This window comes from Myotis davidii, unplaced genomic scaffold (genome assembly GCF_000327345.1).
Source record: "Myotis davidii unplaced genomic scaffold, ASM32734v1 scaffold167, whole genome shotgun sequence".
In the NCBI taxonomy this organism is placed as follows: domain Eukaryota; kingdom Metazoa; phylum Chordata; class Mammalia; order Chiroptera; family Vespertilionidae; genus Myotis; species Myotis davidii.
In genome coordinates this window covers 6,790,818-6,800,232 of record NW_006300048.1, presented here as the reverse complement: position 1 = coordinate 6,800,232, position 9,415 = coordinate 6,790,818, and positions in this window count along the sequence as shown.

Genomic DNA, 9,415 nt, shown 5'->3' with positions numbered 1-9,415 from the left:
AGTAGGAGGCAGGCAGTGACAGAGGCAATATATCGCTCTGTTCTTGGCCATGAAGGAAAAGACAGAGGCCACGGAAATCCTACCAAACTATACTCACCAAAATCCTATTTCAGTCCCTAGTCCTTAAAATAAAACCACCTTTCCTTTCTGTGTCAGAGATTCCTATCAGTTTGGTTTTTTTTAATTTATTGAGTTGACATGGGTTCACAGAAGCATGCAGGCTTCAAGAATACAACTCAGCAAAACATTCTCTGCACACTGCATCATATGCCATCACCCAAAGCAAAGTCTTTTCCATCCCCACTCATGCCCCTTTTGCCCACTTGCACCTGCTCCCACCCTAGTTCCCAAATATCCACGGAGTACTGCCATATCTTCTGAAATGCTGCTCTCTACTGGCCATTTCTGGTATTACAACTCTTCCAACTGGAGCACACTGAGCACTAAGGCAGCTATCAACCTGTTCTCTTCACTCTTCACTGTTCCAAGATGAACTGAAATGACCACAGGTGCCTAAGAGGCTAACACCGCTTGGTACCCACGGCCAACCATCCTTAATCACATTTATGTCAGTCTGGCCATTATCCAAAACCAAGTTCACAATGGGTGGGTACTCTTTTTTTTAATTGTCATATTTCCTTTATTTTTATTTTATTTTTTTAATTGTTTTATTGCTTAAAGTATTACAAAGAGTATTACATATGTCTCCTTTTTTCCCACCCTTGACAATCCCCTGGCCTCCCCTACCCACCAGTGTCTTATGTCCATTGGTTATGCTTATATGCATGCATACAAGTCCTTCGGTTGATCTCTTACCCCTTCCCCCCCATCTGCCCCCCAACTCTCCCCGGCCTTCCCGCTGTAATGGGTGGGCACTCTTTAAAGCTCCTCCCCACCCAACCCTGGGCACTGGCAATTTCTCTTTTGATTAAGGCAGTTTTTGCAGGCTGGGTTTCATCATGAATTTGAATGTTATCATCTGTGTTCCCTGGTTTCATACCCTTCTACTCACACCTGTGTCTTCCTTCTGCCTAATTGAATGGTATGACTCGCTTTAATAATTTTGAGTCTCCACACTGGACAATAACACTGCTGAATTTGGTGGCATTATTAATATGGGAGAAGGAAAGCTGGGCCCTTGGACATCGGAAATTCCACCTGTCATTTTGGGGAACTTTCAATGCTAGAGGCTCTGTTCTAACATCTGAAACGAGGATCCAGAGGTCTCCTGCTATGGTTGAAAACAGAGCCTTCACTTGGAGTAGCTCCTGTGGACAATCACCACACTACGGTCATAAAACTCATCAGTCATAAAATTGTAGCCACTAATGATCAGCTAGGTCTCCTGCCAGCAATGCACCCAGCCCAGTACAATCACCGATAAGGACATTTATCAACCATTGAAGCAACATTATCTCTTCATGCTGAGAGTTAATTGCTGGCTAGGATAGAATCAGAAAGTAAAGTTTTAACAATGAAGCTTATTCAACTGGTAAAATGTATTTGCTGCGATTTATATTATGGTTGTAGCCTGATAAAAAATTGTAGATGGATTCTCTTAGGCCAAAGGCTTTTGATAATATACCCTATTTTGAGTGTTTCTGAGCATATGTGTAGTAAGTCTTTCTGAATTTAAATTATTATATAGCTCATTAAATTACATAAATTTGATGCACTGACCCCAGGAATGAGAAAGTGGAGAAGAAAGAAGTAGAGAAGAACTGAGCAGTTAACACAATGAAGCTACTGTGGGGGGCGTTTAAGCAAGAGGCTGTCACCGAATCTTTGTATTTTTCTACAGCATGTCTGCTTTCAAGTTAAGTCTAGCTTCTCTTTGTTTTCCTTGAGTGCAATTTCTTTGCTTTTTCAAGGAGTCTAGGAACATGAGTACCCATTTAAAAAAATCTTGATGAAGATAAATATAATTGTTATCAAACAGAAAGTATTTTAAGAACCTAAACTTGGTTTGACCCTGTGAAAAGATACAATAGAAGTATATGCAGGGTGGGGCAAATGTTGGTTTACAGTTATTTGTATGGAAAACAATACCAGAATTAATAAATAACAGTACAAGAATAAACTCTGTTTCACGTACTCACAACTGTAAACCTACTTTTGCCCCAGCCTGTATTAGTTAGAATTCATTGGGTTCAAGGAACATATCATATGCAACTAAAACTGGAACAGTTATTTTCCCCCATAACTAAAGCTCTAGAGGTGAGGGGTTCCATGATTTCTGTAGTCACGCAGCAATAGAACGAGAGATCCGTGTTCCATACACGGATCCATGTTTCCACTCTGCCACCTTAGATCACTAGCTCTCATTTTTGGCTTTTCTCCTTTGGGTGGCAAAATTGCCTTCATAGCTCCCAGCAACCACCTCAAGGCAGGAAACGGGATTTTATTTTATTTTCATGCACTTTTTTAAATCAGGGAGTTAAATATTTCCCAGAAACAGTAGAGCCTGCTTCCTTCCATTCAAGTCTCCGGGGCCAGAAATGGCTCACTGCCCAAGTCCTAACTGCCAGAGATATGGCAGAGTTTTTGTTGCATACTCTGTTGCATAAAGGTAAATTCACAAAGAGCTGTTGTGACTATTAATTTACTATTAATAACATTTTGGGTTTTTTGTGGTTTTTTTTGTTTTTTTTTTTTTAATTTTATTATTTATTACAAAGGATATTACATATGTGTCCATTTTTTCCCCCCGACCAAGACAGTCCCCTAGCCTCCCCTATCCCCCAGTGTCTTATGTCCATTGGTTATGCTTATATGTATGCATACAAGTCCTTTGGTTGATCTCTTACCCCCCTACCTCCCGCCCCCGAACCCTCCCCGGCCTTCCCGCTGCAGTTTGACACTCTGTTTGAGGCCGCTCTGCCTCTGTATCTATTATTGTTTAAAAGTTTATAATGGTCTCAATTATCCATGAGTAAGTGAGATCATGTGGTATTTTTCCTTCATTGACTGGCTTATTTCACTTTTTTTGAGGAAACTCCATACTGTCTTCCATAGTGGCTGCACCAGTCTGCATTCCCACCAGCAGTGCACAAGTGTTCCTTTTTCTCCACATCCTCTCCAGCACTTGTCGTTTGTTGATTTGTTGATGATAGCCAGTCTGACAGGTGTGAGATGGTACCTCATTGTTGTTTTGATTTGCATCTCTCGGATGATTAGTGACTTTGAGCATGTTTTCATATGTCTCTTGGCTTTCTGAATGTCCTCTTTGTATGGCAACTGACAGTTCACAAAGTACTTTCTAATGAATTACTTCATTTAATCTTCACATTACCTTCAGAATAGATTAAATCATTCCATATTTTTAATGAGGAAAGCGAACCTCAGTATGGAAAAAGACTAGTAATGTTGTACCAATTAACCTTTCTTCAACTTTGTAAGTCTAGTAGTATACAAACCTAGAAATCATGGACATTAGTTAGAACTGGCATGGAGATTTTAAGACCAGAAACAGTTGGAGGGAAACCAGGCACTACATAGCCAGATCACTACCAAAAATTTAACTCATGGTCTAGAAAAAGAGGAAATTAGCAAACAAGAAAAAATGAGCAGCCAATAAATGGGTAAATTCTAAGATAGGGGCCATGAATGCAAAATCAACTGAGAATTTTAATTCCACACTACTTATTGGGCACCTACTAATTCTCTGTTTAGACTGTGGAGAAAATCAATGTAAATTAGACTTAGTCTTTACCTTCTAAGAGGAGTCATATAATACCAATTAGTAAATGCTCTAATCCTATATAATAAAAGCCTAATATGCTAAGTGTCCGGTCGTCTGGTCATCCATTCAACTAATCAAAGCGTAATACGCTAATGATATGCTAAAGCTGCTCAACTGCTCGCTATGATGTGCACTGACCACCACTGGGCAGACAGTCGACTGGTCAACCAGTCTCTATGACGTGCACTGACCACCAGGGGGCAGACGCTCCAGCTGGTAGGTTAGCTTGCTGCTGGGGTACGGCCAATCAGGACTGAGCGAGATGGGCCAGAGATGCCCTGGAGCCCTCCTGTGGTCGCTCCCTAGCTGGCCAACCTCCCACATCCCTCCCTGGCCCCAATTATGCACCAGTGGGGTCCCTCCCTGAGTGCATGAATTTCGTGCACCGGGCCTCTAGTAGAATATAAAGCTCAATAGTCCATAAATACATGGGGAAAGATCAAGCAAATAGATTTTAGAGAGGAGGCAGCATCTTCACTTAACCTTGAAGAAAAAATAATGACCAAGAAAATGTGTACCACAGATGGAGAGATATAATATATATATTTTATAAAATATTAGCAGAGATATAATAATAGAAACTGGAGTGTATATATAAAATATTAGCAGAGATATAATAATAGAAACTGGAGTGTATATATAAAATATTAGCAGAGATATAATAATAGAAACTGGAGTGTATGGAAGAATAGAACGGAGAGAGTGTTTGGCTAGGTAGGAATTGATGGAGGAGAGAGGGTGGATAATGACATCGTTCGTGTGTCATCATAATCATCAGTTAATAGTTTTCTTGAAATTAAATGACCTTTGGCCAGGGAGCAATTCCATGAAACAAGACATACAAAAGGGGCAGCCAAACACGAATGGGGCATTTAAGTATGCCTGACGCTGCGGCCCCTGTGAGCTGGCACCAGGGAGTTGAACCCTCAGGATTCTGTCAATCTAGTGAAACTGTGAGCCCGTCCCCTTGCATTTACCCTCTGAACAATGCCTCGGATTTTAGAGCTCGGATCTTTCTTAAGAAATATAAACTCCAGAACAAGCTCCAATACCATGAGTAAATCATCTTAGTGTTTGGGAAATTCTTGACCAAATGTCAGGGACACTAGACTCTCTTATTTTGTTAGTCTTGATGCTTTACTGATTTTCTCAATGAGGCAGTAAGTGAAAGTGGCGGAACTCCAAAAGGCAAATAGCCAACCAAAATGCATTTCCAAAATAATCCCGTTTTGTTTCCAACCCCAGGTAACATTCACGAATAATCATGTTTTACTTGCACTGGTTTTGGGGGCCTCCCTAAGTGAAGTTTCTCTTGTACTTCAAAGTTCTGGGCAGTAGACATTCCACCCGTCTTTGGAGAGGTGGACACAGATGAAGCCACCTGCAGGAAAGCTCCAAGAATACCACCTGGTTACTGGCCTCCTCACTCACTCTTTTATGACCGAGGTGAATGACCATAGCAACACATTTTAAGTGCTGAGAGGAAGCTTCTGCTATTTAATAGAACAATGAGTATTAATGCAAAATAGCATTGGACCAACAATTCCAATTCTGGGAGCCCATTTGGAATAAACAAGAAGATAGGTGCACACACTGAAGCAACCCACATGTTCATCAATAGAAGGGTTGTCCTAGAACCATAGTTCTGAAATGCCATGGAGAATCAAAAAGAGTGGGGTACATCCATACATACGGACACAACACATTAAATGTTTATAAAACATTTGTCCCATTCATATAAAAACATATAGAATTCTCCATTTCTATAAAAACATATGGAAATTCCCCATTTATATAAAAACAATGTAAAAACATATGTCAATTATACACATCATATTTTATAGTGAATAAATGAGGAGGCTGGAGTGAAGAAGGGTTTTTCACATTTTTAATAAACATTTCTATATTGTTATGTATATAGTTATGTATATATGCATTTTATATGGTGTGTCTGTCACCTGTGTGACTTGAAAGGTTTTGTATCTGTACAGAGTGGTGACGTGGCAGGACTGACCCAGAAGAGCCATGTCCAGGAGCTGCTGATCTGAAAACAGGAAGGACAGTCTGAACTGGAAGCCTAGAGGGAGATGGGAGAGAAATAACAGAGAATGTCCCAGGATAAACAAAAGATGCAGGTGAGTTCTGGCCCCAGGGCAGAGCAGACTCCCGAGTATCTGTCCTACTCCACACGGTTGGCTTAATACAGGCGGCTGAGGGCTTAAGCGCTGCTCACCACAACTTGCCTGTGCAGCTTTCAGGAAGTTACGTTTGAGTGTCTGTTTCCTCATGTGTTAGAAAAGGGGAGGGAAGAGGGTCAGCTATGGGAAATGTCGCCTACCTTGGGAAAGCTGGACGTGAGGGAGCTGTGCTTGTCCATTTCAGCTCCTCGGCTCCATCTGTCGCTGTAGCATCCAGTCCACAGCTCCCTGAATAAGCAACTAGATTTTCCTGTATTTTGAGGTTAGTCCTGGGCCTCCTTCATGTGTTCCAGTCAATTCCTGGTATCTTCTGGACTATCCCCCTGTTGCAGGAGGTCATCGAGAGAACATGACCACCAGTTGACCCTGGAACCGGACCCAGGCAACGGGAGGCTCTCCCTCCTTCACCTCCCCTGTCCTTGAAATATATGTTCTGCCTAATGTTTCCCAGCTGGAGCTGTTTTAAGGGCTCAGCCTTCAGGGAGTAAGACGTTGTTGAGACCACTGAACGGTATAGTGACTGAGCCCAGTTACACTATATAAAAGTTTAAGATCCTAGTGGGCAGGTGTAAAGATGTAACTGTCCTGTTGGCTGCCCAAGAAAAGCAAGTTTCCTTGCTTATTACAACTGCCACCTACCAACCTGAACTGGCCCACTTCTTCCATCTCTCCCTGCCTTCTATGCACGGAGCCAATTCCGGATTTCACCTGTGAAGCTCCTGGGGCAATTCTAGATTTCACCTGTGAAATTCCCGAGGTAGGTTTCAAACCAACATTGTCTGACCTTCAGGTAAACGCGCAAATCCAGATTTATGGTCACGCGAACTACACCATGCACACGGCATTTCAGCAGATATTTCAAGGAACAGTCCTCCAGGTGTCCTTTAGTATCCCATGCAACTGAGAGCCTGTTGCATATAAAGGTGGAAACTGTTGTTGCAATGTGTGCAGTTGATGGAGAATAGAAGCAGCCTCCTCAGTAGCTAATAAAAGGCCAGCTGGGGACACCCTTCAACGCTGATGTTACATTTCATCTTTTTAATGCACTGGAGATTGCATGGGAAATTAGGTTTTGTGAAAGCCAGCAAAGGGGATGTCTGTTGCCTTTCCTTGGGACTTCGTCATTTATATTTATGATATTGTTTTTAAACTGACAAGGTGACTCAAATCAAATCCATTTGCAAAACTTACTTTGGATAGGCTGTTGTGGATTTCTATATATCACAAGTCCACACCTCGGAAAAAGCTAAATAAATATCACACCTTATGTATAGTGTCCTCTGATATCTTAGTAGTTAACAATCTTTTTTTTTATCTTAATTGAGTGAAAAATTGTATTTACTGTCTCACTGGATAACCACACTATTTTTTTCTCTCTCCCTCAGGGAAGTAAAACTAATATTCTTCAGTGTTTCCTCTGACACACACATTCTAGTAAAATATATTCAAGGAGAATATGCTCAGTGGTTGAGCATCGACCTATGAACCAGGAGGTCAATTCCCATCTGGGCACATACCCGGGTTGCGAGCTCAATCCCCAGTGGGGAACGTGTAGGAGACGGTCAATCAATGATTTACTCTCATCATTAATGTTTCTATTCCTCCCTCTCCCTTCCTCTCTGAAATCAATAAAAAATATTTTTTTAAAAGAAGAAATAAATCTGAGGCTCAGCAGGACAAATAGGTAACTTGCCCGGAATCCAACATCTGGTAAGAGGCCGAGACAGAACTAAACTTGGAACTGGAACTTGGATCGGTCTCATGTGCACGTCCCTGCTCTTTGCACAGCTCAGTATGGTTCACAGGGACTGAGATGAGATGCTACGTCCTGGGTGCAACATAAAACCCTAGAGCGGAGCTTGATCAAGTGGACAGAAAGCAGGAAAGAAAATGTGTTTCCAAATTGGAATCAGAATCATGGAAACAGAAAGCTTTACATCCATCAGTACCCATAGTTAGGTTACTTCATATCATCACTACCATTTACCTCAGCAAAGATATAAAGTAAAAACTGGTTTCTCTTAGCTCTGCATGTACATGTGCAGACACACACATGCCCACGTTAAAATACTAATTATTTAAGGGAAATGAAGAATTTGACAGTGGAAATATGTCCATACAGAGGAGGTGTATGTGCAGCAGTCCTTAGCACACTACTTCCTCCCACTCGTGGTTTCCCATGGAGAGCAGCGCTCCTGTGGACGTCCTCTTCAGCAAGTGTCCCAGATGCAGAGGTTGGGCTCTCCTTGTTGTTGAGCCAGCTTGGGCTCAGTTAAGCCATTCTAGGGCGAGTGGAAGTATAAGCTGTACACAGGTGACTTTGAAAAGCTTTGCTGCCAATTTCACATTGCTCAGGGGGAAAAAATACACCACGTTTTTCTGTGCCTTAATCTTCCCTTTTCTTCTGATCCTCCTCTAGTTCTATTATTCACACCCTTCACTCCTTTATAATCTCTCCCAGATCAAAATGTGAGTGTGTAAAAAGGACTAGTAAGGATTGCCAATACCTCTCCCAGTTATTTACATTTTACTCTCAGTTCTCCCTGGAATTAAATATGCTATCTACCGTTAAAGGAATTGCCAGCACAGCTAAGCATTCAGGAAGGTATATTTTGAAACATCTTTGAAATCATACTAATGTATTTCTCCTTTTGGTCTACCAATTAATTGTCCAACTGAATAGAGACTTTGATGAGTAAGAAAATTTGACTGAATAAAATGCTATTTTTTGTCACATAAATCATGATAATTCTGATTAGTTACATCCTCATAAAAACGATGAAGGAAAATATAAGCATAACCAATGGGCACAAGACACTGGGGGGTACAGGAGGCCAGGGGAAGGTCAAGGGGAGAAAAAAAAAAGGAGACATATATAATACTCTTTGTAATACTTTAAGCAATAAAACAAAATTTAAAAAAAAAATGGTGGAGGAAAGATATTTCACAGAACCATTTTTGCTCCACTGAAGAGGGATTCATATCTACGGGTTGGCTAGTAATTAGATGTTTAAAGAACCCTTAGCTGGATTCTTAGCAAATGGAAGTCTAGAATTATCTCAAATGTCTTCTTATAAAAAGGACTGGCATTTTGGAGAACAGAAGGGTAACTTTGAATCTTGAAACAAACAAAAATTCCCTTTTGCTCCAGGCTCTTTGCTTGATGATCATACTAAATCATCTAATCCTCTAGTCAAAAAGCCTCATTTTGGGGGAGAAATGTCTCTTGGTTTGGGTAAGCCAAAATAACAAGTGATTGAACTTTCTCACCTGAAAAGGCAGTGAACAGAGCTGGGCTTACCGTATTTGCCGGCGTATAAGACGACTGGGCGTATAAGACGACCCCCTAACATTTCCACTCAAAATACAGAGTTTGTTATATACTCGCCGTATAAGACTACCCCCTCTTCCGCACACCTTCCACACACCAAATAAAAGGTAAAACAATATCAGATTTGATTTTAACATTTTAATT